We start from the raw sequence: 24,763 nt of genomic DNA, 5'->3' as shown, positions 1-24,763 counted from the left end.
ATTAATAACTATCCATATGTATATATATTTATATCTACATTTCTGTAGCAATTTGATATGTATTGATACTATTAATTTTCTCGTCAATAAGAGACCAGAAATGCAGATGCTAAAATTAGTATAATTATTTTACATAGGGACCAGTGCTGCTCGTCTCTAAAAGACAATTTAGGACTAGTAAAATCTGGTCGCAGAAAGGTTTAACGACCAGGAAGAAAAATATTTTCCATGATATTAATTGTCTATTAGGTATGAGATATATAGTCTCTAAAAACATTCAACGACCAGATTTTCTAGCCGTCTCTAAAAACAATCAACGGCCAGATTTTTGTACCCATCGTTGTTGCGCTTTAGCGGCGGAGGCTATTACAACGGGCAGCGACCAATTTTTTCTCGTCGTAATTGGTCATTTGGGACCAGATTTTAAGTTTTAGGGACCATATTTCCCTTCCTTAAAGGCCGTTTTTCTTGTAGTGTCGTACGAGACTTTGACAATTTACCCACAATTCTGACAATTATTTATGGACCTTCTAAGAGACACAACAAACATCTAACTTCGGGACGCAGCCCGAAAATCTAGAATAATAAATGAAACAGGAAGTGTCCCACGAACAAGGGTGTGGGCTCACCAAATCAACAGCAGCAGCAAGTTCTCGTAAGCGTCGAGAGTACCACGAACCTGCTTTTCTCTGTTACCTAACATACCATAAAAAACAACAATGGTATGCCTGAGTACTTTCGTACTCAGTGAGTGCCACGGGGACAACAAGTAATATGAAAATAAAATACAATAATACATAAATAAATCAGCTCTGAAAAGATACTATAAAAACATCCATTCCACTTTATGATTCCTAATATCGTTTGTTAAACAGTTTACAAAGCCATTAATCAATATAAAAACAGTTCTTCAGCTTGTGTATCTCAATAAGAATTATCAAAACAAATGATAAAACTTTTGTCACGTTACAACTTTCAATTATGCCTTTCAAATTGATCATGATTGTCAACAATAGTTCCATGAGAGAATAATAATATCACACATGCCAATACAGGCCCAAGAATCAATCACATCGAAGGGATGACCGTAGAGGTTCCCTAAACACAGCGCACCACACCAGAATATGTAATTCTCGGTGGCTATCCTTGATGTGGCGTGATTTTACTCCAGAATCGATGCTTTTCGACTATAAGTGTTACTTTTTTTTAAGCAAGTCTACGTGATTTTACATGTTTTTTATTGGATTTCAGGTATTAAGTGTTTTGATGGCAAAATTTGAAGAAGTGGAGAAAATAACAAAGTCACTGAAGAGGCAGTTTGACGAAGAAATTAGACGGGCCGCAAAAAATTTGTGCAGACCGTCAAATTGACCGTATAATGGTCACAGTGAGCAATGTTCGACGAGCCATTCCTGTGGAACAATTATACGGACCACAGAATATTTGATGGTCTGTCAAAATGTATCGTGAAAAATGCTGGGGATTTTTGACGGATGAAAGGAAGGAATTTAACGGTCCGCATAACTATTTTGCGGACCGTAGAATGGATCGTAGACTGAACCCGACGGGCAATTGCGTCTTTTCAGTTCTCACGATTTAGGGTCTTATAAATACATGTTATAGGTTTAATTACTACAGAACTCAGTTTTATTTTCCTTAGCATTAGTTACTCATAGTTTTGAAGTCTTTTGGAGATTACAAACAATTGCAATTAATTTCTCTTCAATTCCAAGCAATCAATTGTAAGCATTATGATTTCCATTATTTCTTATTGTTCTTCTTCCTTTATGAGTAGCTAATTTTCCTTACTAGGGTTGTGAACCCAAATTGATGGGTGTTTTGTGATTGGGTTTGTGATTGATATATACATAATGGATTATTATGGTTTAGTTATTCTTCATTCTTCATTCATAATTAATGGTTGCAAACATTAATTAAAGCCATAAACCTTGATTTATTTGGGAAAATAATTAGGGTTGGTAAGAATAACTAACATGGACTCAAAGCTCTAAACTTTGTTTAATAAATTCACTTAGGAATAAGAAGAATTTACTTGGCATGATTAATCGTTCTTCATAGTTACTTTCTTATATTTGGGAAAATCATAGAAAGAGATAATCTTTATTTATTGGGAAATAATAGAGATTCATATAGAGATTAAGTGCATTCATATAATGATCCATTAGAAGTACATCGAGATCAATACCCATGATCATACACTCTATCTAACGGGGACACAACCTTAGTTTCTTTTACCATAAATTTCCACCAAAGCAAGTAGATAGCAATTAGTTATAGAAAAACCAACTATTACCAAAATCATCGGATTAAGACATTAGACCTAAAACTTAGCATCCTACGACTTTAGTAACCTTTTCACACCATATTCCCTGTGGGATTCGACCCCAACCTTGTTGGTTTACTATATTTGACAACGTTTGCGTTATACCATTAATAGGTGTAATTTGAGCATATCAAACTTTTGCGCCGTTGCCGGGGAATAAATTTTTGAAATTACTAAATAGTGTTTGCTATATTGAAGTCTTTTGCTTATTCCATCACAGCTTGTTTGCTACTCTGTGTAAACCAGGTGAACATGAATCAGAATCAGCAAAATCTACGTGCTGGCAACGAGGGGAATCGGTTGAACAATCAGGCGAATGAATAAAATGATGAGAATATTTTCTCTCATCTTGTTGCGGAGGAGGACTATGCATCTGCTATTGTTCGGCCTCGAGTTGCAGCTGCTAGCGTGAAAATTGACTCCTCTCTATACCAGTTGTTGAAGATTGAGGGATACTTTCGGAACTCAACCGAGAATGACCCTCAACGTCATTTGCAGAATTTTATGGATGTGTGTGCTAATCACATCAAGAACAACGTTCCACAAGATGTTATTCGGTTGAGGTTATTTAAATATTCCTTAACTGGGGAGGCAAGAACATGGTTTGAGAAGCTGCCCCGAAATTCGATTACTTCATGGGCAGAGATGGTGACTGCTTTTCTCACAAAATAGTACCCCCCCTAGCAAGAAGGCTGAATTCATGATAAGATATATGCATTCAAGCAGCGACCGGGGGAACAACTATATGAAGCCTGGGAGAGATTCAAGGAGTATTTGCAGAAGAGACCGAATCATGGTTTTCCGGAACACATATTAATGGAGAAGTTCGGCTAGATCTAGTGACGCAGTCAGTTGCTAATAATGCAGCTGATGGTTGTTTCATGAACGACGAGTGACCAACATACTTAATAAGCTGACGACTCATAATCAGGCTTGGAACTCAAACAATGTTGATGTGGTACCGTATGGTAGTGCTATGATCCAGAATATAGTAAAGGAGAATCAAGACACCCAGCAAACATTGGCAGAACTTGCAACAAATATTTCTTTGCTAACGAAGAAGTTTGATGAATCCAAAATCAAGAAGGAAAGTGTTTGTGAGGATGATACAGTTTTTCCAAAAGGGATGTACCATACTCAAGATGGTCCGTTCCATGATGGGCCACCTGTGCAGGTTGAAGATGATAATTATGTTAATAACTCTCAAGGGGGTTACCAACGACAGAATTACGAAGGTGGTTATCAGAATCAGAATCAATGGAGACCTCAGCAAGGTCAATGTGCTTATAACAACTCTGGGAACTACAACAATAATTATGATGGTACGAACCACGGGAGCTACAACAATAATAACAATTTCTGGAACAAGCGTTCCAATCCTTATATACCACCGAAAGGGCAGTCAACAGAGCAAGGTAGTTCGAAGGTTGAATCAATGCTTGAGAAGATTCTGGCCAATCAATCTAAGTCTGAAAGGACTTTATCTGGGCTACAGAAACAGTGGGTTTCCACACATCGGCTATTCAGAAGCTTGAGTCACAGATGAGGGATATTTCTAGAGAGCAACACCCTCCTAAAAAGGGAGGACTTCCGAGTGATACTATTCCGAATCCAAAGAATGGGGGAGGCGGTGTAGACCGTGTGTTTGCCATCACTACTAGGAGTGGTAAAATACTCCAGGGGGCTGATGAGAAGGTGATTGATCTTGAGACGATAGTTGAAAAGGATGAGGTGCAGTCTGAAGCACCCATTATTGCTGATGAGAATCCAACTGACAAGAAGGTTGCTGATATTCCAGAGATGGTGAAGGAAGCTGATAACACAAGCAAGCAGGCTGTAAAAGGGGCTCTCCTCCCTTTGACGCAGCTTTTAAAATCTAAACCTCTTTTTCCTCAGAGGTTGATAAAGAAGAAGGAAGATGCTAAGTTCGAGAAGTTTTATGATCAGTTGAAGCAGTTATCTCTGAATTTTCCCTTCTTGGAAGCTGTCAAGGAGATGCCCGGTTTTGCTAAATATTTGAAGGACCTGCTGAACAAGAAGAAAACGGTGCAACATGAAACCGTGAGTTTGACTCACACTGTGAGTTCTATCATTTCAACTACAACTATTCAGTAAAAGGGAGATCATGGGGCGTTCACCATTCCTTGTTCTGTTGGGCACCATGATTTTTCTCGTGCTTTGTGCGATAATGGGGCGAGCATTAATTTGATGCCTCTTGCTATATACAAACAATCAGGTTTGGGGATGCCAAGGCCGACTACTATGAGGTTACAAATGGCTGATAGGTCTATCAAAAGACCTGTTGGGGTGGTTGATGATGTACTTGTGCGGGTTGGTGATTTTATGTTGCCCGCTGATTTTGTGATTCTTTATTGTGCTGTTGATCGGGACATTCCTATTATTCTGGGGAGACCTTTCCTTGCTACAGGAAGAGCTCTGATGGATTCAGAGAAAAATGAAATCAAGTTCCGAGTTAATGATGAAGAAGTAACTTTTCAGGTTAGAAAAGGGATGAAGTTACCAAGTGCTTATGAGCGTATTTCGGTAATTGATTCATTTGATGTTGGTGATGAAGCAGTGGAGTTCAAGATGGAAGAAGAAAGTTTGGGTGAAGCTCTAGCTGGTATTCTTATGAATTTTGATGCTGAAGACATAGAAGGCTATGTGTAGACAGTTAATTCACTTGTTGGGTTGGACTCATATTCATACCACCCAAAGAAGCTAAATCTTGATCTGGAAAATAGAACAACTCCTGCAGTAAAGCCTTCGATCATTGAGCCATCTAAGTTGGAGCTTAAGCAGCTCCCATCACATCTGAAATTTGAGTTCCTTAGTCTGGACAATACATTACCGGTGATTGTTTGAGCCTTACTGACTGAGGAGTAGATTTTACAGCTTTTGGAGGTGTTGCGAGAATATAGGCATGCTATTGGTTGGACCATAGCAGACATCCGAGGTATTCCATATGGGATCTGTGAGCACAAAATCTAGTTGGGGGAGGATAGCAAACCAAATGTAGAGCATCAGAGGCGACTGAACGAGAATATGCAAGAGGTTGTCAAGAAAGAAATCATCAAATGGCTGATAGTAAATAGGTGAGCCCAGTCCAATGTGTTCCTAAGAAGGGCGACATCACTGTTGTGCCGAATGCAAAGAATGAGTTGATCCCAACCAGAACTGTCACCGGATGGAGAGTTTGCATGGACTATCGCAAGCTCAACACAGCCATTTGCAAAGACCATTTACCTATGCCCTTCATTGATCAGATGCTTGATAGGCTAGTGGGACGTTCCTACTATTGCTTCCTTGATGGTTATTCGGGCTACAATCAGATCAACATTTCTTTGGAAGATAAGGAGAAAACCACTTTTACTTATCCTTATGGGACATTTTCATTTAGCCGGATGCCTTTTGGTTTGTGTAATGCACCAGCCACTTTTCAGATGTGCATGATGTCAATCTTCTCTGACATGGTAGAGGATTTCATGGAAGTATTCATGGATGACTTTTCTGTTGTGGGTGATTCATTTGAAGATTATCTTGGCTATCTGGGTCAATTGCTAAAAAGATGTGAGGAGGCAAATCTCGTGCTAAATTGGGAGAAGTGCCATTTTATGGTGAAAGAAGGAATCGTCCTCGGTCACAAAATCTCTGAAAAGGGAATCGAGGTCGATCAAGCAAAAATTGATGTGATTGCAAAACTTCCACCACCTATCTCGGTCAAAAGTGTCCGAAGTTTCTTGGGACATGTTGGGTTCTACAGGCGCTTCATCAAAGATTTCTCCAAGATTGCCAACCCAATGTGCAAGCTTCTTGAAAAAGAGGCGAAGTTTGCGTTTAATGATAAGTGCCGGAAGGCGTTTGAGGAGTTAAACGAGCGTCTCACTACTGCTCCTTTTATTGTTGCTCCTGACTGGTCCTTGCCATTTGAACTGATGTGTGATGCTAGTGGTTTTGCAATAGGTGTTGTGCTCGGGCAGAGGCATAATAAAATGATGCACCCGATCTATTATGCAAGCAGAACACTGAATGCTGCCCAGATGAATAACACAGTGACGGAGCAAGAGCTGCTTGCCATTGTGTTTGCTTTTGAGAAATTTCGGGCCTACTTGTCGGGGTCCAAAGTAGTGTTTTACACTGATCATGCAGCCTTGAGATACCTCATGGCAAAGAAGGAAGAAAAACCGCGACTGATCAGATGGGTGCTATTGTTGCAAGAGTTTGATTTTGAGGTGAAGGACTGCAAGGGCACTGAAAACCAGGTTGCTGACCATCTCTCTCGGCTTGAAGACGCTGGGAGACCTTCTGATGAGCTTGATATAGATGATGCTTTTCCGGATGAGAGGGTGTTGGATGTGTCAATGGAGGTGGCACCGTGGTATGCTGACATTGCCAATTATTTAGTAACAGACATAGTTCCAGAAGATATCAAACCCTACCAAAAGAAGAAATTCCTGCGGGATGCTCGACAGTGCTATTGGGACGAGCCTTATTTGTTCCGAACATGCGCTGACAACATCATTCGGCATTGTGTTCCTGAAAGTGAAGTGATGGCGATTCTAAAGGCATTCCATGACTCTCCTGTTGGGAGTCATCACAGAAGAAACCGGACTGCGGCTAAGGTACTTGAGTGCAGCTATTACTGGCCGACCATTTTTCATGATGCTAATTTCTTGCTGCGGTCCTGTGATCAATGTCAAAGGCAAGGGAATATCGGCAGAAGACAAGAGATGCCTATGAATTTTGTTATGGAGGTAGAAGTGTTCGATGTTTGGGGGATTGACTTTATAGGACCCTTTGTGAGTTCGGGTGGCATGAAATACATCTTGGTTGTTGTGGACTATGTGTCAAAATGGGTAGAAGCAGTGGCTTTACCTAATAATGAGGCCAAGAGTATTATGGGGTTCCTCAAGAAGAACATATTTACTCGTTTTGGTACTCCGAGGGCTATAATCAGCGATGGTAGATCCCACTTTTGTAATAGAGCCTTTGCGGGATTGATGGAGAAATATGGTGTAAAACACAGGGTGGCAACACCATATCATCCTTAGACAAGTCGACATTTGAAGTGTCCAATAGGGAGATCAAGAGTATACTAGCAAAAACAGTGAATGCAAATAGAACTAATTGGGCCCACAAGCTCGATGATGCTCTAGGGGAATACCGAACTGCTTTCAAGACTCTGATTGGGACTTCACCCTTCAAGCTTGTGTTTAGAAAACCTTGTCACTTGCCAGTTGAGCTTGAGCACAAGGCTATGTGGGCGCTGAAGAAACTGAATATGGATTGGGATGAAGCAACCAAGCTCAGGTTGTTTCAACTAAATGAGATGGATGAGTTTCGGTACCAGGCATATGAGAGTGCAGCACTTTATAAAGAAAGGGTGAAGCAATACCATGATAAGAAGATCCTGAAGCGAGAGTTCTACAAGGGTGATCCGGTTTTGCTGTTTAACTCTCGGTTGAAGTTGCTACCTGGTAAGCTAAAATCGAGGTGGTCTGGTCCGTTTGAGGTGGTAGGTGTTTCACCCCATGGAGCGATTGAGTTAAAGTCCGGAGATGGAACTCGAACATTTAAGGTGAATGGTCAAAGGTTGAAACACAAACACGGGATGGTTTCGGAAGATAGAATTGTTGACCCATACCGGTTGAAGCACCTCGGAATGAACAATGATCTGGTGTACGTAGATCAAGAGTGAATGGCTACCACCGTCGTGCCGCGACGTTAAATCAAGCACTTCATGGGAGGCAACCCAAGTGTAATGTTTATTTTCATTCTTGTTTCTGTTTGAATATAGGGTAATGTTTGTTGTGGTGCAGGACATGAACAAGTTGGAGAAAAAAGTGCAAAAACGCCGATGGAAATTCAACGCCAGATTTTACGGTCCGTCAAATTTATACGGTCCGTAAAAGGAAGCGCAGAATTAAGTCAGCAAATAGTACTCACTGTTACTGCTAGACGGACCGTCAAAATTTTGACGGACCGCATAATGGAACGTTTAATGGTACAAGAAAAATCTGCTTACTGTGATGCGTTTACACCAACATTTGACGACCGTATAAATTTTGACGGTCTGTCAAACTAATCGTAAAAGTGTCATAGTGTGAAGGTTGCCAATTCATTGTCCCAGGTAAGTATTTGAATTGTAGAAAGGACCGTAGAAATATCTACGGTCCGTAAAAAAAAAAAATCGATAGTTTTTTTATTTTACATAGTATAAGAAGTCAAAGGCGGCTGGGTTTAAATCATAACTTCCCTTTCCCACTCAAGTACTAGATACGTTTCCCAAATTCCTTCATCTTCCCTCTCCCACTAAACTATAAATCCTTACAACTCCTCTCACCCACTCCCTAAAATTATGCCCCACATATCCTCACTACTCCTTTCCATTTAAAACTCTTTCTTTCCCTTGCCCACCAATTCCCAGCCGTCTTATAATAAAAAAAAAGTCACTGAAGAGAGATTTGTGATTGTCGTGCTATAATACCCACTCCAGCAAGAAAGCACGTATGTGATTCTATGTTCCTGTGATCATCACTAGGCATTATATTCCATAATTCATAATATATGTTGGGGATGGGGTTTCTGCATAAAATTGGATATTGATGAACTCATAAGTGATGGTATGATGGGTTGGAGGGCATTCCAATGATTGTGTTGAAGCCTTTGGATTCAATCACTGTTATGCCCGCCAACTGTTTGATGAAATGCCTAGAACAAAATTGATAATGAAAAGGGTGAAGTCTGAGTAACCCCGGCTTTATATGAGTTCTACAAGTGTGCTGTGATGTATAACCTTGTGTGTGAATTGAAGAGTCAAGGGTAACAACGAACGACATGAACTGAGTAGAAGAATTTGATAACAAATTTGATGGACCGTAGAAATTTTGACGGTCCGTCAAAATATGTCGTCAAAATTTTAGTGCAAGTATAATGCACTGTGACCATTTGACGGCCCGCAGAAAATTCTGCGGAGCGTCAAAACTCATCGTCAAATGGTCAAACGAAAACCCACTCACTGATACCATTTGACGGTTGGTTTGACGGACCGTTGGAAATTGTACGGATCATCAAACCCCATCGTCAAATGGTTAGTTGTAACAATGTTGACTGTTTCCATTTGACGGCCAATTGTGCGAACCGTATAACTTCCTGCGGCGCATCAAAATATTTGACGCTTTAATTCCATGCATAAAAAAAATTGTGCATTTAACACATAAGTTGAAGGTGATACTGACATGCTTTCCACAGGTATGCCTCCCAAGGTTCGAGGAGGTGCTCCAACTACTTCACGAGGTAGAGGCAGGGACAAAGCTCAAAGTCGTCGGGGTCTCCGTGATGAGCCCGACCAAGGAGCAATTAGTGCAGGGGATGACGAGCCACTGGCAGTAAGAGTCACCAGAGCTAGGGGTGCTACTCAGGTACAAGTGTCCTCCCAGTCTGAAGACAGGGACAGTTCTACATCCTCTAGCAGCTCGGAAGATGAAGTGGAAGCTGCCAGGTTGCGAGAAATCCGAATGAAGGAAAGATCAGAGCACAGTGTTAGATTTTCTGTGTCGGGCTCTAAAGAAATATACGATCAGGGGCTTGAAGAAAAAGAGGGGGGTGGTCCGAAGAAAAGCATCCATGAGGAGAAACGAATTAGACCAGACAGACTGGATGGTTTTTCACGTATTCTTGCTACACTTGACCATCATCAGTGGAACTTCATTAGCCACCCTCCAGGGGAGTACATCTCATCTCTAGTGCGGGAATTCTCTGCTAATTATGCGGCGGAAGTGAAAAATACTTTCAAGCCAGTTCAGTTTAGGAAGAAGAAGCCTCCCTCGTTGACAGAAGTGACAGTCCGAGGCCAGCGAATCAATATCTCTACCGAGACAATCAATCGTTTCTACTTTAGCCTCGATTATGTACCACCGCCAAACACAGATGAGCTTAAATACAGGTTGGGTGGTGATCGGAACGACAAACTGGCTGAGTTACCATGGGTTGCTTCGGTGATAGCAAGGGGTTCCCCTGAGTGGAGTAAAAACACCTCCTTACTGGTAAAGAAAGAGGATATGTCAGTGGAAGGAAAATTTTGGTGGAGCGTGTTGATCCATAGGTTGTTCGCCAGTCAGTCAGATAACGTGTTGCCGGTTGAGCGGGCCATACTAGTAGCTGCCATCATGTCAAGGTACAACATAAATGTGGGGGAGTTGGTGGTTCAACAAATTCATCAGAGAGCAATGACCAAGGAGTTGTTACTCGCATATCCCTACCTCATTACAACGTTATGCTTACGGGAAAATCTAGATCATTATGCACACCAAGATCATCGGTTACTAGCCAAGAGTGTGTATGATCTCTGGAAGAGCAAAGATGGGGACATCCACCCTACTCCAGATGTTCCTATAGAGCTCACAACTAGGCTACCTGCTCCAGCATCCCAGGTACATGAGCTAGCAGCTCCCGAAACATCGCAGGAAGGGCCGACTGCCACAGGAACATCAACTCAGTCCATTTTACGCACCCCGGGTATATCTACAGGGCCCTCTTCCCAGGCTGCTCCAGTTATTCACAGCACTCCTACCTCTCAGAGCAGCCATGTGGCCTCAGCTTCTACAGCCTTGCCTGGCGGTGTTATGATACCGTTTAATGCTCAAAATTTCCATGATGCGTTTGTGAAAGCAGACAGGGTAGACCGCCAGGTTGCTAACTTGATAGGACAGCTACAGGGTTATATAGATAAAAGGGTGGCAACAGCCTTGGAGCCCGCAAGGAAGAAGTGGGAGGATTCCCATAAACTCATCCATTCTCGGATTGATGGAATTGAGTGGTGGATTCTGGAGCTTGAGAAGGTAAGCCCTACAGTTGATCTGGGGACGATGCAAACAGAGTTGATGCAATTGAAGACAGATATGCTAGCATTGAAGGTTAAAGAGGGAATTGCGTCTGCAACCCCGTCACAAGCACAGACGTTAGACTTAGCCTCTCTGTTGCCTGTTGTTAATTTTCTGGGAGATGATTCCCCACCTCGGGCTACTAGCAAAAGTCCTAGGGTGGAAGGCGAGAATGATGATGAGGAGGAGGACAGTGAGGAGGACGAGTAGTTTCGAAAGGTTCAGCGATGCTCTCTTGAAGAGACCCATTTTACGGGGGCGTCATCCAGCCATGCCCCTCATATTGAGATGACAATGCCTAGTGTTGTGATACCAGCAAATGCTAGTACCACAGGTCCAGGGGAGCAACCGCGCTCTCAGAGTCCGATAGAGCCAGCTGTTGGTACCACCGTTCCAGCGGCAGAGCAGGCACTGCACACCACTACTGAGGTGATGATACCTCAGGACGTGCAGTACACCTAGAGCGTTTCAGGTAGCCCTATCCCTTTGGTTTGCTTATTTTCATGCCTTGGGGACAATGCATGCTCTTTAATTGGGGGTGGGCTATGTGTTTATTTATTGTGAATATTGTATATATGTGTTTAGGACCCCCTCGGCTTTTCTTTACCAGAGTTCTTTTCCTGAGGGGCGTCATTTTGTTGAAACTTGCATGTTTAGGATGTTTCTTAGGTTGAATAGAGTAGTTGTGATTTATTTAGTGTTACTCTGTAACTGATGGCATGTTGTTATGGTTTGTTGGAAATTTTGGACCCCTCGAAAATTGGATAAATGCATACTTAGAATAGTTATTGGTTAACATGATTGATTCTTTATATGACATTATGATTATTGGGGTATTGTGTGTGATAAATGACTACTTAGGAGGTCACAAGTGTAAAAATAATTGTCCTTATTCCAATGTGTGTGTGAGTTATTATTTTAATTATGTTTAAGCATGTATAATCTAGAACTTGCCTAGTTGGTCTTGTTTGAAATCCAAAATTTAGTTTGGTTGTGAAATGATCTTAGGCTTTCTTTGTGTAAATAGTCACTTTGCCTAAATAAGCCTACCAAAAGCTGAGAATATCCCTAGTTTCCCTTTTTGAGTCTTTTGACCTTTCTCTTGGCTAGCTAAATATGAAACCGCACTCGTGCAATTTATCCATTTTTGCACCCGTTCCCTCCTTGATGCTACTAGATAGACGAGGCAAAGTGCCTAAGTTGGGGGTGAATTAAATGTGATGTAGATGTTAAAAACATAAGTTGGGGGTGGTGGAGTTTGCTAGTGGAGATTTGATGTGGTAGTTGGATATATAAAAAAAAAATTAGAAAATTGTAACACAAAAAGATTTGCAAGTTGGATAGGAATAAAACCACATTGAGGTCGAAAACTTGAAAGAAAATAAAAGGGGTGAATTAAGGTGAAGAGATGTTGTAGTGTTCAAGGAGGGAGAAGTCACTAATATCCAAAAAGTATCCTACCCGCCCCTAAGCCTACATTACAAGCCGAAACAAGTCCTAATGTGATCACAACCGAACAAGCCTAGGATGAAAACATAGAAAATAAGGGCAAGCCTATGGTATTTGCATGTGTAGATATGAATTTCTTTAGGAGTGTGAGTGTTTTTCTTTTCTCTTTCGTCTTCTTCCCATTCTTGTTATATATATGTGTGTTGGGACATTCTTTGGTCTATGTAAGGGCATAAGGATGAGAATTGAGCAAAATAAAGTGACCGCCTAAAGTAGCGTTTGGGTGCATCATAATGTGTTCGATAATGTAATGTCATGCATTGAAGCTTCATTGTTAGTCATAGAAATCTTGAGTTATGTATATTTCTTTAAAATAGAAAATTGGGGTGGTCCTTTGAAGAAAAACGTGCATGCTGGTAGTTCAGAGTCAAAACCAATGTAGACATTTTTATTCTATGATATCTAGGTGTTAGATTGAGTCGTTGTTTTGTATGGCTTGATTGAGGATAAGCAAATACTTTAAGTTGGGGGTGTTGAGGTGGCATGATTTTACGCCACAATCGATGCTTTTCGGCTATAAGTGTTACTTGTTTTTAAGCAAGTCTACGTGATTTTACGTGTTTTTTATTGGATTTCAGGTATTAAGTGTTTTGATGGCAAAAGTTGAAGAAGTGGAGAAAATAACAAAGTCACTGAAGAGGCAGTTTGACGGAGAAATTAGACGGGCCGCAAAAACTTTATGCAGACCGTCAAATTGACCGTATAATGGTCACAGTGAGAAATGTTCGACGAGCCATTCCTGCAGAACAATTATACGGACCGCAGAATATTAGACGGTCCGTCAAAATGTATCGTGAAAAATGCTGGAGATTTTTTACGGATGAAAGGAAGGAATTTGACGGTCTGCATAACTGTTTTGCGGACTGTAGAATGGATCGTAGACTGAACCCGACGGGCAATTGCGTCTTTTCACTTCTCACGATTTAGGGTCTTATAAATACCTATTATAGGTTTAATTACTACAGAACTCAGTTTTATTTTCCTTAGCATTAGTTACTCATAGTTTTGAAGTCTTTTGGAGATTACAAACAATTGCAATTAATTTCTCTTCAATTCCAAGCAATCAATTGTAAGCATTATGATTTCCATTATTTCTTATTGTTCTTCTTCCTTTATGAGTAGCTAATTTTCCTTACCAGGGTTGTGAACCCAAATTGATGGGTGTTTTGTGATTGAGTTTGTGATTGGGTTTGTGATTGATGTACACATAATGGATTATTAGGATTTAGTTATTCTTCATTCTTTATTCATAATTAATGGTTGCAAACATTGGTTAAAGCCATAAACCTTGTTTTATTTGGGAAAATAATTAGGGTTGGTAAGAATAACTAACAAGGACTGAAAGCTCTAAACTTTGTTTAATAAATTCACTTAGGAATAAGAAGAATTTACTTGGCATGATTAATCGTTATTCATAGTTACTTTCTTATATTTGGGAAAATCATAGAAAGAGATAATCTTTATTTATTGGGAAATAGTAGAGATTCATATAGAGATTAAGTACATTTATATAATGATCCATTAGAAGTACATCAAGATCAATACCCATGATCATACACTCTATCTAACGGGGACACAACCTTAGTTTCTTTTACAATAAATTTCCACAAAAGCAAGTAGATAGCAATTAGTTATAGAAAAACCAACTATTACCAAAATCATCGGATTTTGACATTAGACCTAAAACTTAGCATCCTACGACTTTGGTAACCTTTTCACACCATATTCCATGTGAGATCCAACCCCAATCTTGTTGGGTTACTATATTTGACAATGTCCGCGTTATACCATTAATAGGTGTAATTTGAGCGTATCAATCCTTCCTCCCGAATAGCTAGGCATAAACCACACTCCGGGTAGAGAACCTGGTAGTGGCCACTCTTCCTCTCGAATGGCTAGGCAATTACCACACTGGGATCCATAGTGGCTACCCTTCCTCCCGAGTAGCTACGCCAAACACAATTACAAAGTTCATAGCATAGAAGCCGATTCACAATTTGTCTCAAAGTAGCCACACCATCAAATAGTATTAAAGTTCATTATGCTATTACGAAAATCCATAACTTCATAGATAGTCTTGAAAGCGTTTCCACTTCTTTAAACAAGATTCCTTTGTCATAGTTCCCTTGTAAAATCATCAATACCAATAATTAACCATCATCACTGATCATCTTTTATAAAAGAAAACAATTATGATTTCACATACGTATATAGAGGATAATACAATCAAGGTTTAATGTGGGCTTGTCCCCTCACGCACATTAACCATTAATCCAAAACATGTAATAGATTTCAAGAGTGTAAAACCAATTCATCATATCATTCAAAACATGCTTTTATAAAGAATCAATCTTTCAAGAGAGTTTGCAAAAGAGACATATAAATTATCTTTATATTCCAAAAGGTTTTTATTTTTAAAGACACATATTTTTATACGTTAAACAAAGTTTAACAATTCACTTTCCTAATGACGAAAACCCAAACCCTAGCTTGAATAACTTTGGGAAGAATTATACTGCAAACCCTAGGTTTTGGTCACAAGAATCATGTTAAGAATCATGGGTTTGATGTTTGAATGGATTAGTAATGTTAAGGGTGTCCTTACCATCGATTTGCGGAATTGAAGGAATGATTTTCGTCCTTAGGGTTTAGGAGAATGAAAAAAAAAATGGGAACAAAATCAAACCATACCCATTTTAAACCAAATTTTCTACCAGAAACGGTGAAAGTACGACCAAAAGGTACGTCTCGTACTTGTAGCCCATACTTTGGGTGCCAAAAACAGTGAGGAATGGAAGAAGTACTGCCTAAAAGTACGTCCCGAACTTTCTGGGCGTACTTTGGGCGAAATTTTCAACATTTGCGCCCTTCAGTAAAACGGACATAACTTTTTGTACATAACTTTTCTTGGGCTAACCGACCTACCATTGGAAAGCTATTTCAAATATCTACAACTTTTAGTAAGAAAGTTTTTCCAAATTCGCAACAAATTTTCATGAAAATCGCCCAGAAAACTGATCTACCAAAACTTAGGCCAATTTAAGAGCCCTTAGGAACTTCAATTATTGGTTTGACTTCAAAACGACCATCTTCCACCCGACTTCATCAACAATGGATTCATATAGATATATTATCATGTTAACGCCAGATCTTTACACATTCACACCTAGTTCAAGTTTACGGGGTGTTACATTATCCCCCCCCCCCCTTAAGATCATTCGTCCCCGAATGAAAGTCATGGCCAGGATTCTTTACTAAACCTCAAATTTCAAAATTTCAAGAGTTCTTCCAGCAAGGTGAAACATCCTCAGAGATAAAATACGATTAACCATGTAACAGATGCATTATTCAAGCCTAAACGCAATTGTGAGATTTATACTTCACTCTAAACTTTCACAGGAAAACACATCTTAAAGGTTCAACAGATACATGTAGTTGGGAATAATTCAAGGTAACACGGCTTGAGTAACACTACAACAACTAGATAGAATTACGCCCATTTCGAGTTCATTCCGCAAGTTTTAAGATACGACATAAGTCTACCCCGAGGTTTTAACAATATCACTTTTTCACTCTATAACGGGTCCATCATCAAATTCAAGCCTAACTATTTCAGATTGACAATCTAGAGTTTCATAACACTTGGAAAACTAGTCTATCCCCAAAAATCACATAAAAGCTCACAATTTCTAATTCAAACACATCAAAAGTAATCTCACAACCATTAACTAGAACGACGCAGTCTCTATATATTCTAGAACCGATAACATGGACACTAGCAGGGGTATTCATAGAAAAAGGGTGCCTACAATTGTTTGGGTTCCCTACCTAAATCAAGGGTAAAGTACAAAGTCACATAAGAAAGATTTTTAACCTGGATCGATCAACGAATACGCATCAAGAGAACAAATAGTGACAATACCTATGACCACAACATCTGAGGCTTCAGCCACCTCCCTATGAGCCAATTCATGAAGTCGAGCTTCCTTTGTATAAATGACCCCAGAAAGGCAAAAATATAACTAACACCCAAATAAGAACAACATAGTTCTCACGGGATTCTAACAACTAAAACACTCAAGTCTCAACACAAAGTACAGGGGTTTCTACCTTCATCTCACTTTCCCAAGAGTTGGATACCCAAAAGGTTAAACACGTATATGTTTTGCCTAGGAATCGCAAAATATATCAATCTAGACAATATACTCTGACAAGAAGGATAATTCAACAACACATGATTCAAGCCTAACTTACCTTATGCCAAAACTGAGAATAACAAATTAGAGCCTAAATCAACTCCACCTCGTCTTAAATCATTCTTCCACAAACGTTAGTCCTCCCATTTCAAGACTACAGTATAGTTCTTCCACTAAAAATCTAACCAATATAGATCTTTTAACCCAATAGGAATATAGACTCAATGTGCAATAATTCTTAATTCACTACAAGATACCTTCAATTGTTGCCTTCATCGTAAACTCCAGTACTTGAAATATATCACTAACTTAATTATTCCCCTGAGCTTAACAAGATTTTGTAACAAGAACTACTTTTGCTTCTAAATCTGTCTCAATTTATCAACAACCAAACTCTATAACGACCATATATATATCAAACACCTACAATGTAATTTCTGTGTTACACCCTGGAAAATTTCGCGTTACCGAGACTATAGATGGCTTAGTATGAGCTCACGGGAGAGGAAAGTTATACAAGAATTAGGGATGAGGATTATATTATCTGAGTACAAGAATATATATATATATATATATATATATATATATATATATATGACATTTCGAGATCGTATGGAGTAAATCGGTTAACACGTTACCTGATGATAGCCCTTGTAACCATAAGTTAAGGTGGGGCCCACATGTCAGGATTTTGTAAAGGGCATATGAAAAGTGATATGAGTAGTACATGGAAAGTTGAGCAAGTCCTAAGAAGGACCCTTAAGCCAAATATGGGCATAAGCCCTCCAAAAGGATGATTTAAAGATACGTTTTCGGATGACCTGACTTGGAGGGGCCAAAACGCTATTATAAGTTTGGAATTTGAAAAAGACACAAAGAATGAAAGTTGTAGATAATTGAAATAGATTTCCAACTGTAGGTCGTGGGACCTCACAGCATATCGGGATCAAGAGTTATGGCTATTTTAAGATCAAGACTCTAAGCTGCAAAAATGGCTCCGCGGGCCCCACAAGAGTAAGTCGGTGGAACCGACCTAGGGGGGGTATAAATACCCCCATCAACCCGTTTTTTTTAAGCAAAATAACAATCCAAAGAGGCCTAGAAACCTCTCCACACCTCCCCCAAACATTATAGTCCAATAAATCAAGAATTTAACAAGATTACGCCAAACTAGCCTACGAATGGTGATTGTTCTTGCTTCTACTTAAGTTTGGTGTTGGAGAAAGTTGTTGTGGCTGAGTTTCTTCAAGTATAAGGTATGTTTTTTTCATCCCATCTCTTATGTTGAGTTTATTTGAAGGCCTAGCAAGCCTTAAAAGTGAAAATAGTTATGGAGGAAAGGTCATAAGGTTTTATGTTGTAGTTGTTGTGTTTATGGGTTGTTTTGAGCATGTTGTGGCCGTGTGGATGGGCTGATTTATGCGTATAAAAATGGTAACTAACATTGTTGGTGTGTTGATGATATTATACTCCTTGATTGGGATGAAAGAAAGTGTATGTTGTTGTTGTATGTTCAAAAACATCGCGTGGGATGTTTATGGAATATATTGGTATGGATAATAGTGGTGTTGATGTTGGTATTGTTATTGTTGTTGATTTGTTGCTGAATTGTAATTCTGGGCTAGGCATACAAACAGGGGAGATGCTGCCGAAATTTTGGCAGATTATAAATGAATATATTTGAAGGACTAAGACAAGCGTATAACGATGAGTCTAATGATTGTGTAAATCCTCTTAAATGTAGACTTGCGAGCTTGGACAAATAAGCGTAGCTAAGAGGAGGTGGAACAGGTATGTTAAGTGTTATGTCCCGTGTTTTCGCATAATTGGAAATCGAGAAATAATTAAGACTTGTGTGTTATGAGGAAATATTTTGATTCTAGTTGATATGACTATGTTGGTTATGAAATCATTGGTGCTAAAACATTGGGGAAGGCTGAGGGTATATTTGAAATTTCGGAAATTAGTCTCGGGAATTACAAACGGGATTATAATGAATTGGGCAAAGAAAAATTGAACAACAAATTGAGGCCCAAGAACAATGGGGTGGCCGGCCATAAGGCATGGCCCATGACCCATTTTTAAAGTCATGTGACATACATGTGCTCACTAGTTTGGATATATATCAATGTATTCTTTAGAAATTATCAAGAAAAATCACAACTTCAACTTTGAGAAATAATACTCCCTTCGGCCGAACCCCTTCTCCCCACTTCAATAAATTTTTCTTGCTTGGTTTTCAATCCAAAAATCTTGGTTTTCCCATATTTGTAGAGTACTCAAGACGCTCTTCGACGGGGTACAATTAGTTTGGCGGAAGAAGCACGTTTGCGGCAAGTCGGAAATTCAAGAAAAGGTAAGAATTTTTCTATTTTAATGTTATGGAATTGGTATGAATATGTTAAGGATTGAGAATAGATGAGAATTCCGTAGTATTGATGTGTGAATAAAACCGTGGGTGTGTGTATATATGATGTTGTGGCCGTGACTTATATGGTTTGGAAAGGAAGGCGAATTGAATTCTATTTAGTTCGTGAGTTGCGTCGTCGTGACCTTTATAACGTAAATGAATGTTTAACGAATTGAGTTGGTGTTGAAAATGATTGCGGATTATTATGGGAAAGTATATAATTTCGGTATATTTGTGTATATCGTTGTATAATTATGATATTAAGGTTTTTAATGTGATTTATGGTTGTTGTTAATGAATTTGGAATGAAACAATGCGAGTTAGTACGTTCGTCGTAAGTGTTGATGTTTTGGATGAAATATGGAAAGTAAGGAACTTCTTGAAATTATGTATAGTGTTTGGAACATAATTGGGATGTGATTGAATAATCTTGAATGATTGAATGAATACAATAATGTGGACATAAGTTTGGAATTGTGAAGTTTGAATGAAAGTTGCCAACTTTTATAGTAAAGAAGAATATTGAAGTTAGAATGATTTAGTTGTGGGTTATGTTGTTTGTGACGTTTGGGTTGTTGTTGTTGATGTTTATTGAGCCGGGCTAAGTCTCGGGGGTGTTAGATATGTAGGGGAAGTGCTGCCGAAATTTCGGTAGACAAAAATGAAGCTAATGGAATTTTTAAGCTTAAGAATCGCTAATTGGTAACTTTGACCATTTGCAGATTTTGGACGAAACGGGATTTGAGTTTGGGGTGAGCATAAGACGTTTATAAGGTATGTAAAGCTTCCCACTTCTTCGTTTGGCATGTCTTAGTATGTTAGGTTGATATCGGAACCCCCGGAGTAATTATGCTCCTCGAAATCCGATCTATAGAATGGCTACTATTCATTCAATCTGATTGAAGCCTAATGTCCTTATTTTGGCTAGAAAGAAACCATTCGTCCGAAACCTATGGAACGGTGATCGGGTCACTTTGAAATCCTTATGTATGAACTTATAGACCCTAAATGTCCGTAAATTATGTTCGCCACCTCGATTTGACCCGAGGTGGGCCCGCTAACCCCGAGACGCCCTATTTGTCCTATTGGGCTCTTTTTGGATAAAGTTTGATATGGAATCTTTGATTTTGAAACGTCCCTCTATGAAATATGTTTTGATCACTATGATATGATAAGCTATGTTTTGGAACCATACGTACCACTTTGGGAAACATTTCGTGAAATGAACTTTTGTACTAGCTAATTTTCTGACTATTTTGGTTAATGAAATGACTTATGAAATCATCAAATTTTGAAAGGTTATTTTGATATACAAATTGCATTGTTTGCTCACGACTCCGCTCGTGCCTTATTTTGACTTCGTTCACCGGTTCCCGGGCCGATTATGATTCGTGCGCCCTGTGATGATTCGGCCGTATGCTGTGTTACGGTTCCCCGAGGCCTCGCCATAGGGCCGGGTTCCGTTTGGAGTTATGCTGTGATATGGCTGGTGATGCGATACGCTCACATGTGTGTGTTCGGGGATGTACGGAGATTTGAAACCTTCTGGTGTTATGCTGTGTGTGGCACCAGCGTCGGAGTGGTGACCACGTTCTTGAGCGTTGAATGATTTTGTCTACATTATACATATACATATGATTCTGATATAAGCTTTTGATACTCCGTTCAGATTCCTCTTTGTATCTTATTTGCTTTCAGTTGTGGCCTATATTACTGTACTCCGTGCTTTACATACTCAGTACATATTTCGTACTGACCCCCTTTCTTCGGGGGCTGCGTTTCATGCCCGCAGGTATAGACGCCGGTGATCCACCGTTGTAGGCCTTACTTTCTGCTATTTCGGAGTACTCCTCTTCGACCCGGAGTCCACTTTTGGTACATACATCTTTTGCCATGTGTATATTTCTGTACATTTGACTATTTGGGTACGGCGGGGCCCTGTCTCGCCATATGTCTTTGTTTTGGATTCGTAGAGGCCTGTAGTCATATATGTGGGGCGAGGGTCCTATATGTGTTTGTTTGATTTGGCATTTGGTCTTAATGCAGTCCATTTGTTATGGTGACCCTAAACGGCCCTTAGGCTTATGTTTGTACTTTTGACCGGCGATGGATATTCCGCCGCTCTTTTCTGACTCGATATGATATTTTGATACACGCGACCGCTTAAGACAGATTTTCATATAAACTATGTTTGAAATGGCTTTTGGTGAAATTTTGACATAAGTTTTGATTTGATAAATGAATATGCGATTTGGTCTGGGTATCTATGTAGGGTGCCAGTCGCGGCCCACGGGGCTGGGTCGTGACAAAAGTGGTATCAGAGCGGTTTGTCCTCGGAATGTCTACAGGCCGTGTCTCGTAGAGTCTTGTTTATCGGTGTGTTGTGCACCACATCTATAAGCAGAAGGCTACAGGGCACTTAGGATGTTACTTTATTTAGAATCTTAGATCGTGCGATAGAGCTGTGCTATTAGGATGATTTTGATTTGACCCGTTATTGTGTGTGCAGTGATGCCTCCGAAGAAGGCAGCGGCGGCCCAGAAGGGCAAGGCAAGGATGGGAGAGACTAGTCAGGCACAGCGAGCTACCCAGGCTCGTATCTATTATTTGCCTGAGGTTGTGCCTCATTTTGAGGGGTACGCTACACCACCATTGGTACAGCCTGGAGCAGGTCCTTCAGCAGCTCCAGAGGCCCGAGTACCCGCTCCTGAGACTTCAGCTCCTCAGCCAGGGGCGGAGGACAGGACCCTGAGAGAGGCTGTACAGTTGTTGACCACATTGGTAGCGGGGCAGGCTCGCAGACGCGGGTGGAGGGACGATGATGATGATGAAAGGCGTGACAGCCTGCGGGTTCGAGAGTTCTTATTGTGTGGCCCTCCAGAGTTTTTCGGGTCTAAGCCCGATGAGGACCCCCATGACTTTATTCGGGGGATGCGGCGCTCACTAGACTTGGTCAGGGCTTCAGAGACCGAGTCGGTCGAGTTGGCCTCGCATAGACTGTGGGATGTTGCTGCTCACTGGTTTGAGACCTGGGAGCTATCCAGGGGCGAGGGTGTTCCTCCAGCTACTTGGGACAAGTTTGTGACTGGTTTCACCCGCCACTTTCTGCCCTTAGAGTTGCGACGGGTGCGGGCTGATCGATTTTTACATCTGCAGCAGAGGGGTCGGAGCGTTCGTGAGTATAATCTGGAGTTTGACTCCCTGGCCCGGTATGCACCTGCCGTAGTAGCAGATATGTCCGATCTGATGCACAGATATGTTATGGGGTTGGATCGTTATTTGATCGACGGCTGTATGGCAGTGTCATTGCAGACAGATATGGATGTTGCCCGACTTCAGGCTTACGCGCTGGGTATGGAGGACCGTCACAGGTCTGATTATTCTAGCGGAGATCGGGACAGGAGGCCGCCCAAGAGGGCTAGGTCCGCGGGATATTCTGGAGATTCTCGAGGCGGACAGCCTCAGCAGCAGCAGACAGGCAGACAACTTCCTCTGTCCGGCCGGAGTACTCAGTCTGGTGGCAGGAGGTTTGATAGTGCAGGACCGTCTGGGGCCGGTCAGGGCTCCAGGGCGGCAGGTTCATAGGTGTCTAGAGGCCCTAGCCAGGCCAGACCACCCAGACCCCGTTGTTCTCATTGCGGGAAGTCTCATCCTGGGGAGTGCTATCGAGCCACTGGAGCTTGTTTTTCGTGCGGTGGTCAGGGCCATTTTATGCGAGATTGTCCGTTGGCTAGCGGTTCTAGTAGTGTGGCTCAGCCGACAGGGTCAGCCGCCGGTTCATCATCTGCTCCATCTGTTGCACGCCCTGCAGGGCGAGGTGCGCCGACACCGGCGGGACGCGGTCGAGGTCGTGGTAGTGCTTCGGGTTCTAGCGGTCCCTCGAACCGCATATACGCATTGGCCAGCCGCCAGGATCAGGAGGCTTCGCCGAATGTCGTCACAGGTACATTACTGGTTTTCTCCAGATCTGTATATGCATTGATTGACCCTGGTTCTACTTTATCGTATATTTCCCCGCTTGTTGCTAGTAAAATTGGGATAGTGTCTGAGCCTATAGAGCCATTTGAGGTGGCTACGCCGGTTGGGGATTTTGTTATAGCGAGGCAGGTCTATAGGGATTGTTCTGTGACTATATATGATCATTGCACTAAAGCTGATTTGATAGAATTAGATATGCTAGAATTCGACGTTATTATGGGCATGGACTGGTTATCTTCCTGTTATGCTAATGTTGACTGCCAGAAAAAGGTAGTCCGTTTTCAGTTTCCAGGGGAACCAGTTATAGAGTGGTTCGGGTCTACAGCATCGCCGAGGGGTAAGTTTATTTCATACCTCAAGGCTAAGAAGATGATCCAGAAAGGTTATATCTATCATTTGGTTCGTGTGCACGATACTGCAGCTGAGACACCTACCCTTCAGTCTGTTCCGATCGTTAATGAATTCCCAGATGTATTTCCTGACGAGCTTCCTGGCCTTCCGCCTGAGCGGGAGATAGACTTTGCTATAGAGTTGATGCCGGATACGCAGCCTATATCTATTCCTCCGTACAGGATGGCACCGGCTGAATTGAAGGAGTTGAAGGAGCAGCTGAAAGATTTGTTGGATAAGGGCTTTATTAGACCCAGCACATCACCCTGGGGAGCGCCGGTATTGTTTGTAAGAAAGAAAGATGGGTCACTGCGGATGTGTATCGATTATCAGCAATTGAATAAGGTGACTATAAAGAATAAATATCCTCTCCCCCGGATTGATGACTTGTTTGATCAGTTGCAGGGTGCTAAACATTTTTCGAAGATTGATCTGCGCTCAGGTTATCATCAGGTGAGAGTGCGAGAGTCTGATATCCCGAAGATTGCTTTCAGGACCCGGTAGGGGCATTACGAATTCAGAGTTATGTCTTTCGGATTGACTAATGCTCCAGCGGTATTTATGGATCTGATGAATCGGGTATTTCGGCCTTTTCAGGATATGTTCGTTATTGTGTTTATTGATGACATTCTGATTTACTCGCGATCAGCCGAGGAGCATTTAGATCATTTGAGGACGGTGCTTGGTATTCTCCGTCGACAGAAGTTATATGCTAAATTCTCCAAATGTGAATTCTGGTTGACTTCTGTGGCATTCTTGGGCGATATTGTCGGCACAGATGGTATTCGGGTTGATACGCAGAAGATTGAGGCTGTACAGAATTGGCCCAGGCCTACTACACCGACAGAGGTGCGCAGTTTTCTGTAATTAGCCGGATATTATCGCAGGTTCGTGGAGGACTTTTCTTCTATTGCAGCACCACTGACGAAGCTTACTCAGAAAGCTGCAAAATTTCAGTGGACTGATGCCTGCGAGCGCAGCTTTCAGATGTTGAAAGAAAGACTAGTTACGGCCCCAGTTTTGGCTCTTCCAGAGGGATCCGACGGGTATGTTG

General features: G+C 41.1%; 1 non-coding gene across 1 annotated transcript; it reads right to left on the bottom strand.

Annotated features, from left to right (window-relative positions):
* Positions 1–3,038: 3,038 nt before the first annotated feature.
* On the bottom strand, positions 3,039–3,144 carry LOC132620632 (small nucleolar RNA R71). The gene has a single exon (XR_009575071.1). It is a non-coding gene; the product is annotated as a small nucleolar RNA R71 (small nucleolar RNA).
* Positions 3,145–24,763: the final 21,619 nt, after the last annotated feature.

The sequence above is a fragment of the Lycium barbarum genome, chromosome 11, assembly GCF_019175385.1.
Source record: "Lycium barbarum isolate Lr01 chromosome 11, ASM1917538v2, whole genome shotgun sequence".
In the NCBI taxonomy this organism is placed as follows: domain Eukaryota; kingdom Viridiplantae; phylum Streptophyta; class Magnoliopsida; order Solanales; family Solanaceae; genus Lycium; species Lycium barbarum.
This window is presented reverse-complemented; position numbering and strand designations above follow the sequence as displayed.